This window comes from Panthera pardus, unplaced genomic scaffold (assembly GCF_024362965.1).
Source record: "Panthera pardus isolate Hobbes unplaced genomic scaffold, ASM2436296v1 HiC_scaffold_13, whole genome shotgun sequence".
Classification (NCBI taxonomy): domain Eukaryota; kingdom Metazoa; phylum Chordata; class Mammalia; order Carnivora; family Felidae; genus Panthera; species Panthera pardus.
The window spans coordinates 27,470,444-27,479,368 of record NW_026526688.1 but is presented as its reverse complement, the minus strand read 5'-3'; the positions used below and the strand labels follow the sequence as shown (position 1 = coordinate 27,479,368).

Below are 8,925 nucleotides of genomic sequence, written 5' to 3'. Positions count from 1 at the left end.
CTCTCTGTCTCTCAATAATAAATAAACATTAAAAAAAAATAAAATAAAAAAAGAAACTACAAACCTGTTAAGCAACAGGTAAAATTGAAGAATTGCCTTTCTTAGGTAAAATTAAAGTCACCTCTGCGGACTGGCTCCCTCAGTTTGCTACGATACGTAAACAGGGCATACGAATCCAGTAAGGCTTGTAACCTGTGCCCACTAGGAGACACTTGTTCCCTACCCTGCCCCATCATCAGATACCAGTTTGGAAGAATCTGTGGTGTATGGTCCCAACTGGAAGGCAGAGAACCTTGGAAACGTGAAAGGTCGCTGGGAATTGAGGTTTTATGAATGCTGTCAGGCCTGCTTTGCGAACAAGTACTCGGCTAATAGATGTGATAAGCAGAATCCGGTTTGAGATTTCCTGATGGTGACATTGTGGGGGAATGGCCAACCGTCACCTACCTCAGACTTCTTCGTGGCCACCATCATCTGCCAAAAAGAACCTAAGAACTGAGCAGACAAAAACCAGCTTAGGTCTAGTTTACAAAACCTTCTTATTTAAAAGCTTTACCATCCTCCCACACTCCGTAGCTCTATCCCTGTTTTATTCTCCATGACCTGTCAACCTGTAACATACTATACACGTTAGCTTTTTGTGTTTGGGGCCTGTCTACCTGTAGATAATACAAGCTCCACGAAGTCAGGGATTTTCATCGTAATTTATTGACCAATAAATTGGTCCTGCTGACCACCACCACCCGGTGCAAATAACAGTGCCTGGTAGAATAATAATGCCTGCGTGTTTGTTAACTGGATCAAGAAAAAATGGAGTGCTGAAAGAGTTGAAAAGAAAAGAGGATTACTTTTGGCTGGAGAGTCAAGAAAACAGAGCATTTGATCACGACAAGGAACAAAGACCATGCCTGTAAGTGTATAGGCATGAATGTATCGTTTGCCACACTAGGAAGAGCCACATCCTTTCAGAAATGTCAGTGTGTCTCCGTGAACCGAAAGTGAAAGGGGTAGATATAATGTCAACAGAAGTTTTGTCCAAATTTCCAGTTGACTCAAAAGGGAAGTTTGAAGTCTCTTCTTGAGACGGGTTACTGTTCTCGTTTTGCATCACTCGGATGTGGGGTGACCGTCAAACAGACCCACGATGGGTTCCATGAGTCCCTGGTGGGAGCGGACCGGGAATCACACAGCGCGCAAATTCGTCCACGCATGCGCAGAGCGGGGCGCGCGCTTTCTTCGGCTGTCTCGAGAGACCCGGGAGAAGGCCACGTGTGAGCCAAAGCGCTCAGGTGAGAAAATACAGAGCACATCCAAGGAAGACACAGAGCAAAGGGTGACTCTGGACAAAGGGTCAAAGATGTTGGGAGAGGAAGCAGATGTTTCGGGGTAGACTCCTTGAACGTGGCCAGCAATAGAGTCATCAGACGTTTAAAACCAAGAGGTACGATCGGAGCTGTGTTTAAGAAAGTTAATCCCGCAGCAGTGTGGGGAAAAGGCTGTGGACGCACCACCCGTTTTGGTGGGAGATGGTGGGGCCAAGAGACATCTGCGTCTTCATGGATGTACGGAGAGGGCTGGGGATTCCTCTGCCTGTGCACCACTTCTCTTCCCCGCTCCCCAGCGGAGCTTCCGGCAGATGCTTGGGCTATGGAATGACCAGTGTTTACCCAACCTTTGTCTCTTTTCTGCTGCATTGGGAAGAAAGGGGGTACTTTTTTATTTTTAATTTTTTTTCAATGTTTATTTATTTTTTGAGAGAGAGCGAGAGAGACAGAGCACGAGCAGGGGAGGGGTAGAGAGGGAGGGAGACACAGAATCGGAAGCAGGCTCCAGGTTCTGAGCTGTCAGCACAGAGACCAATGCGGGGCTCGAACTCACGAAGCTTGAGATCAGGACCTGAGCTGAAGTCCAACGCTCAACGGACTGAGCCACCCAGGCGCCCCAAGAAAGGGGGTACTTTTAAGGACACAGTACCCAAATAACTCTAACACAGTTCCTACCCTTGCCAAGCATATCCTACTTGCTTCTCTGTCAACTTTCCCATTTCAGCACCTTCTGGAGAAGTTAGGAACTAGGCTAGGAAGGGCAGGAACAGGCAAAAGAGAGGCAAGAGAGAAAACCGCCACCAGTGGGCTGCCTTGTGCCCAGGCAATGCTCTTCCCAGGGCTGACCTCTTCTCTCCCCCGGTTCCTCGGCCAGGAAATGCTGCCCACCAGAGCCGCGACCACAGAGCAGGAGAGCGTGGGAGAAACGGGTGGGAGGTGGGGGTGGCGGGGGGGTGGTGGTACTTGGAAAGTGCTGATTCCAGCAGCCCTGCAACACGCCTTCTGATCTAGAAACTCCTTCCCTGTCCTCAGGGACGTCCTCCATACACTGCCTTCTAAAGCAAGGAGAGCCAAGCTCTCCCAGCGAATCTGGCACTCTCCCTTGTCCCCCTCACTCTCCTCAGCTGCTCTTAGCAATTGCTTCTGACTCTCCTGACAAGCCATGGGTCACCTTCCACAGCCTGGGAAACTGCTCATCCCCGGAATCTGACAACCTAGTACAAGCAGATTTGCCTTGGCCCCAATCCAAGGCTAGAGCATTTCGATTTCTGTCTGTGGCCACACTGGCCTCTCCACCAGGAGACCTCTGCCCTCCCCTTGCCTGCCCTGGGACAAGCACCCTTGGAGTTGAGGCTCCCTAGCCCTCCCCCACCCCCAGCCCAGCAGGGGAAGGAGCTGCTGGAGGGAAGGTCCAGGAGCACAAAGCAGGTTCAGTTGTGCATGTGGGATCCAGGAACAGGTAGGGCCCCAGGAGACAAAGATCCTTCCCTTGGGGTTCTGAGATATCCTGAGGGGGGCATAAGCTATTGACCCAGAAGGCAATTGCTCTCTTGGTCAGAAATAAATGTACCTGTCTGATCTCTAGATGGGCATGTGCTTGGGGACCTCAGAGAAGTGAATGAGTCAAGAGGTAAGGTAGGGGACATGAGTCTTGAACCAGGTAGCATGCCAGGCTCTTTTACGTCATTATATTGAATCCTTGGGCTGCTCCTAAGGTGTGTGGGTTTTGTCCCATTTGTCAGCAGAGGAAACTGGAACTCAGAAACATTAAGTAACTGACCTAAGGATACACAGCTAGAAAGGGCCAATCTGGGATTCAAATCCAGTTCTGGCTGATTCTAGAACCTGAGCTCTCTCAGCCACACAGAACTACCTCCTGGGGAGAGTGTCAAGAAGAATGATATTGAAGATTTCAAGCCTCTTTCTGGGAAGAGTTAACAGCAGCTCTGTTGTGTCACCAAAATTCATATGTTAAAATCCTAACTCCCCGTACCTCAGGATATGATGTATGTATTTGGAGATGGGGTTTTTGAAGAGATAATTAAGTTAAGATGAAGTCATAAGGGTGGGCCCTAATCCAATATGATTGGTGTCCTTATAAGAAGAGGAAAGTAAGAAAGGCCACTGTGAGGACACAGAGAGAAGCCAGCCACCCATGAACCAAGGGGAGAGGCCTCAGAAGGAACTACCCCTGCCGGTACCTTGATCTTGGACTTCAGGCCTCCAGAACCGAGAAAATAAATTCCTGCTGGTTAAGCCACTGTGTCTGTGGTCCTTTGTTATAGCAGCCCAAGCTGACTAAAGCAGGTCCCCATTTTCTGGGTGCTCATTGTGGTCTACACCCTGGGTAGGGTATTTGACATGGAGTCATGTTCAGAAAGGAGCCCCATCCAAGAAGTAGGCAGAAGAGGTTGCTCAGTCCTTTCAAAATAGGACTACAAGTGGGGGCACCTGTCTGGCTCAGTTGGTTCAGTGACTGACTCTTGGTTTCAGCTCAGGTCATGATCTCGTGGTTTCGTGAGTTCGAGCCCCATGCCGGACTCTGTGCTGACAGTGTGGAACCTGCTTGGGATTCTCTCTCTCCCTCTCTCTCTCTCTGCCCCTCCCCTCATACCGTCTCAGTCTGTCTCACAATAAATAAATAAACTTTAAAAAAACCCCACACAATAGAACTAGAAGAAGCACAGGAGGGATTCAGAGAGACAGACACAGACCCTCCCTGATGACAGGCACGAGCTGACTTTGAGGCACTGGCCAGGTAGGAGTCCAGGCCCTTCTTCTCGGGGCCTCATTTGAGCAACGACTATTCTTCTCTGCAATGATGAGAACGAAATGCAAGACGGCTCACTCCTGGATCCTCCCTGATCCTCCCTGTCCACCCCCAAGCACCCCGCATCAATCATCACCCAGTGATCGCTGCTGACCTTCCAGAGCGGTAACTGACTCAAGAAGCACCGACATGTGGCAAAACCCAGACTGGAGGTGGAATAGAATCGGTCTCTGAATTTTGCGAGCACTGAATCTGAATACATCCTATCACAAGTGAGCAGGAGTTAACACATACAACAGAAGAGGAAGAAAGCCCCTTTGAATTGCAAGGGTGGGGACGGAACAAGGAGGTTTTACAAAAATGAGCCCAGGTAGGGACAGGGAGGTTGGAAATGGGTGTTTCAAGAAGAAAAAAAAAATGTATATACACACACTTGTGCAGATGTGTATGTATATACAAACACATGCATACAGGTATGCGTGTGCATATATGTATTTGTGCCCACGCACAGAGATACACATACACATTTTATCTTCTGAAATCTTGGGGGATTTCATACAGGAAAAGGCCTTTGTCAGAGCTGCCCTACAAGGAAGGGTTAAGCCCATCTGCAACTTTTTTTTTTTTTTTTTTTTTTTTTTTTTGAGAGATTGAGAGCATGAGCAGGGGAGGGACAGAGAGAGAGGGACAGAGAGGATCTGAAGCAGAGGATCTGAACCAAGCACAGAGCCTGATGTGGCGCTCAATCCCATGAACCGTGAGATCGTGAAATGAGCCAAAGGCAGCCACTTAAGCGTCTGAGCCACCCAAGTGTCCCGCACAACACTTTTTCTTGATTCTTCAGCCAGTTGGAGAGCAGGCACAGAAACAGGGGTCCTCGTAAGGAAAACCAAAAGAATCTACAGTTTCAGCATTCTGCAGTTTGGTATTTTTCAACCTTGGTAACTTCCAAGTGGAAATCCTGAAAATTTAAAAAACCGTTTCTGTGCTTTTCCCAACCCAAACTCTGTGAAGCTACTGCTAAAGGTACCTAGTCTGATCTCCTGCTTTTCCTTTTAAACCAACACCGAATCCCCCAGAAAAATGTCTGCTCTAGAATTACATCCACTGACATTTGTGTAAAATATTTATCAGTATGCTCTGTTTACTCCACTTTAACTCACATGTATAAAAGAGAAAAAAGGAAAAAAAACCTCTGCCTGGCTTAATATTCTAGAAGTGAATACATTCTGACCACACTTCATTACAAGCCTGAAAAATATCCCTTATGAAAGGAGAAAAAAAAAGTATATGTGGTGTTTATGCCTCAGGCCAGGAAGTATACCCTTTAGCTCGGGTTCTGCTCTGCACAGCCATCTACACACATAAGCCTGTTTCAATGTGACTGCCTTTGTGCGCCTCAGCTGAGCGGAAGCAGCTAGTTTGGTCAGAAGTTCCTGCAAAGCACACGCCTCTTCAGGGCAGGATTGGAAAATGCCTGGAGCTTTGGACAGTTGCTCAAGCTAGAGGGGTCCAAGGAGAAGTTGGCCCCGTGGACTAGCTGGAGGCTAAGGGTCTGGATGGGTCTCTCCAGGCACCTGAGCTGTGGTCCTGGGTCCCCCCGGCTGCAAACATCAAAACCACATAAAAGGTGCAGGAAATGGTGGGCAGAGAAGCCAGCAAGAGTGATGGTGTGCTGGAGCAGGTGAATCCTGCAGGGTGTGTGAAAGACCGTAAGGAGCACAAACGAAACACAGAGGTGGCGCTGGGGGGAGGGGGAGGGGGGGAGACCGGAGGGGGGAGGGGGGCGATACAAGGAGCCTCGGCACTTGTTCTGCATAGAGCTCGGCCTGAGGATTGTAGGAGTTTCGTCAGGGTTCAAGCACAGAGCTTACAGTGTTGCCATTCACATGATATGGACAGGGGCTTTCGTGTGAATTTGCTGCAATGTCTAAGATGAGTTTCAATTCTGCCATTGAAAATAAGGAAAACTCCGGCTGGAAGTGGGAAGCTTGCTGCAGACTGAATGTTTGTGTCTCCTCAAACTTCATATGTTGAAACCCTAATTCCCAGGGTGATGGTACTCCCAAGAGGTGGGGCTCTGGGGGGTGATTAGGTCTTGAGGGTGGAGCCCTCATGAATGGGATTAGTGTCCTTGTAAGTAGAGACAGGCCAGAGCTTGTGTCCTCCCTCTCTGCACCGGGTTATGATGCCATGGAAAGACGGCCACCTGGAAGCCAGAAAGCGGGTCCCCACCAGACCCCAGATCTGCCGGCATGGTGATCTTGGGCAGAATCCCCAGCCTCCAGAACTCTGAGAAATGAATGTCTGTTGTCTCAGCCGCTCTGTCTGTGGTATTTTGTTATAGCAGCCTGAACAAACTAAGACAGATAGTTTGCCCAGGAGTAGAATTGGAGGCTACCGTTGCATCAAGAGCACTTCTCACATTCCTTAGTGGAAGGAGAAGTACCGTGCAGAAAACAGTTAAGAAAGAAATGAGTGCAAGGCAGCAAGGATTGGAGGAAGCCAGAAGCCGGAAGGGTTGCCTTTCTTGCTGAAGGGGTCACAGAAGTTCTCACTGATACAGTGAGATGTGTGTGGGGATCCGTGGGGTGGGTGGAGGCATATGGAGGGGGATGGGAGGGGGGAGCACGGAGCAGTCCAGGGTAGCGGGACGCAGCAGAAAGGATCCAGGGGCCTTTTGTGGCACATTGGCCGATGGGCAAACACCTGGCTTAACAGCTGGGCCAGCTCAGTAGCCTGGCCTGATGACACTGTACCTACCCGGGCTTTTCAACGCACCTGGAGTTTTGCCAGTTGCATCTCTGATTCTGATGTATGAATCAGAAATGCTGCCTCACAGGCATCTCCCAGCTTAAAAAATTCTCCAAAAGAAAGGGAATAAATTTTGAAGAACGACACTCTCCCAAATTAGCCTAAGCATTTAGTAACACTCCCATTGAGAAGATGTGGAAAGTAAAGGTCAGAACTCATCCAAAGTTCCCCAGGTGGCCAAATGACCAAGTTAGCACAGAAACCCACATTTGTCTGGCTCCAAAGCCTGTGCCTTTTTCCACTGCACCAAACGAAAGCCAGGTCTGGAGAGGATATAGCTCAGGTTCAAGGCAGGGGCATCCAGATGGGCTTTGAAAAGGGCCCTTTGGTCACCTGGAGGAGAAGACCGTTCTCATTACCTTTTTCCTTGGTAGGGAGGTTGAAGACTGTGTGACAGACAGGATACAGGACACCAGGAGTCTGGGGAAAAAGAGAAATAGATTAGATTAAAAACGGAGTTGGCTGGGTGCAAATTAGTTAACCTCTAATCAATGGGATAAATAGCAGGATGTAATTAACCACTGCTTAAAGAGAACCCTGGGTATTTCCCTCAGTGAGCAAACCCCTGGGGATTGTTATGCTAATCGCAGCTGAAAAGGTAGAGAGAGGGACAATTCTTATCTGGAAAATAGAGCAGGTTTAGCTGTTTTCCTTTTGTAGGTTGATGCCGGCTGGCCCAAATCATTTCTTTCAAAAAACAAAAATTGGATTAAGCAGCAGATTAGGTTGTATGGAAGAGAATTTGCACTGTAGGAGGGGCAGATCCTGGCGCAGAACATGGAGGCAGTGTCGTGACCAGGGTGCGTGGGCAGGTGGGGCTGTCATTCTGCAGGAGCTTCTGGGGACTCCAGCCCACGGAAAAGCTTGAGGGAGAGAGCAGAGACCTTTTGCTCCCCCTCGCCTCTGCTTCTCCCTTGGTTCCTTTGCAGGGCTGGTAATCTGAGCATCCTATCCAGCTGGGAGAGGCTGTTCATGCCCTGACCCCAGAAAACGATGATTTCAACTGGAGTGAACCGATCAATCTCCTGCACTGTCAAAGGCCTTTTGCTTTTTGCTAAAATTGGTAATTAAAGGTGGAAATTTTTCATTCATGAGTTGTTGGTTCTTGGCCTCTCCCTTCTGTCTACCTGAAAACTCAGAAACAAGGACTTCAGGGTTTCTAAATGATTAAGGGTTTCTAAAGCCACTGATTGGCTAAGTGGGACCGGTTTGTCACTCAAGCAAAGCTCAAATTGAAACTCTGATACCCTTCCTTGCACTACCCAGTACCTGCTCAAGCTGTGATATGGTTATCAAGGGAATCAGGATACAGCATCCCCAAATATGCCACTTTGGCATAAGGATTGTTTTGAGCTGAAGGCAATTGAAAAAAAAAAAAACAACAGACAGAAGAAGAGCTCTCTGTTCCCTTTCCCATCTGCCTAAAAGTAGCACATAAATTTCCCTTGTGCGGGTGGCTCCTTCCATATAAGGAAGGGGAGAACAATCCTTAACCACCAGAGACAGAGGTGGCACCAAGATGAGTCTGTACAAATCTTAATAAACAATCTTTATCTAACGTTAGTTTCCTCCCATAGATTTCCTAGTTGTCTTTCCATAACTTATCAGCCCTAGAAGCCCAACCACCCTTTGTGTAGTCATTTATCTACAATTTATTACCCTTTGTTAAAATGGCATTGAAGTCCTTAAGTTTAACCACTTCTTTAGTTTTCATTTCTCTGTGAAGCCCCTGTGCATGTAAAAAAAAAAACAACAAACCCACAAAACAAAACCCAAAATAAACAAGAACAACAACAAAAAACCCCAACTAACATCAATTAAAATTAAATGCTTTTTCTCTTGTTAACCTATCTTTGTCAGTTTAATTTGCAAGCCCCAGGTACAAACCTAAGAGGGTAGAGGAAAGATTTTTTTCATCTCCTACAGTTTTGATGAGAGTTAACAAACTGTTACACAAATAAAACCTCAATGAAGCCAAAACATGGAAGCAAAGAATAGCATAAACATCTAATAGTA

At 47.8% G+C, this 8,925-nt stretch overlaps 1 long non-coding RNA gene across 1 annotated transcript; it reads right to left on the bottom strand.

The window, feature by feature from the left end:
• Window positions 1-685: 685 nt before the first annotated feature.
• LOC128776500 (uncharacterized) lies at window positions 686-7,518 on the bottom strand. Its single transcript, XR_008421573.1, has 2 exons — window positions 7,269-7,518; window positions 686-1,688 (listed from the first exon to the last, which is right to left on the bottom strand). It is a non-coding gene; the product is annotated as an uncharacterized LOC128776500 (long non-coding RNA).
• Window positions 7,519-8,925: the final 1,407 nt, after the last annotated feature.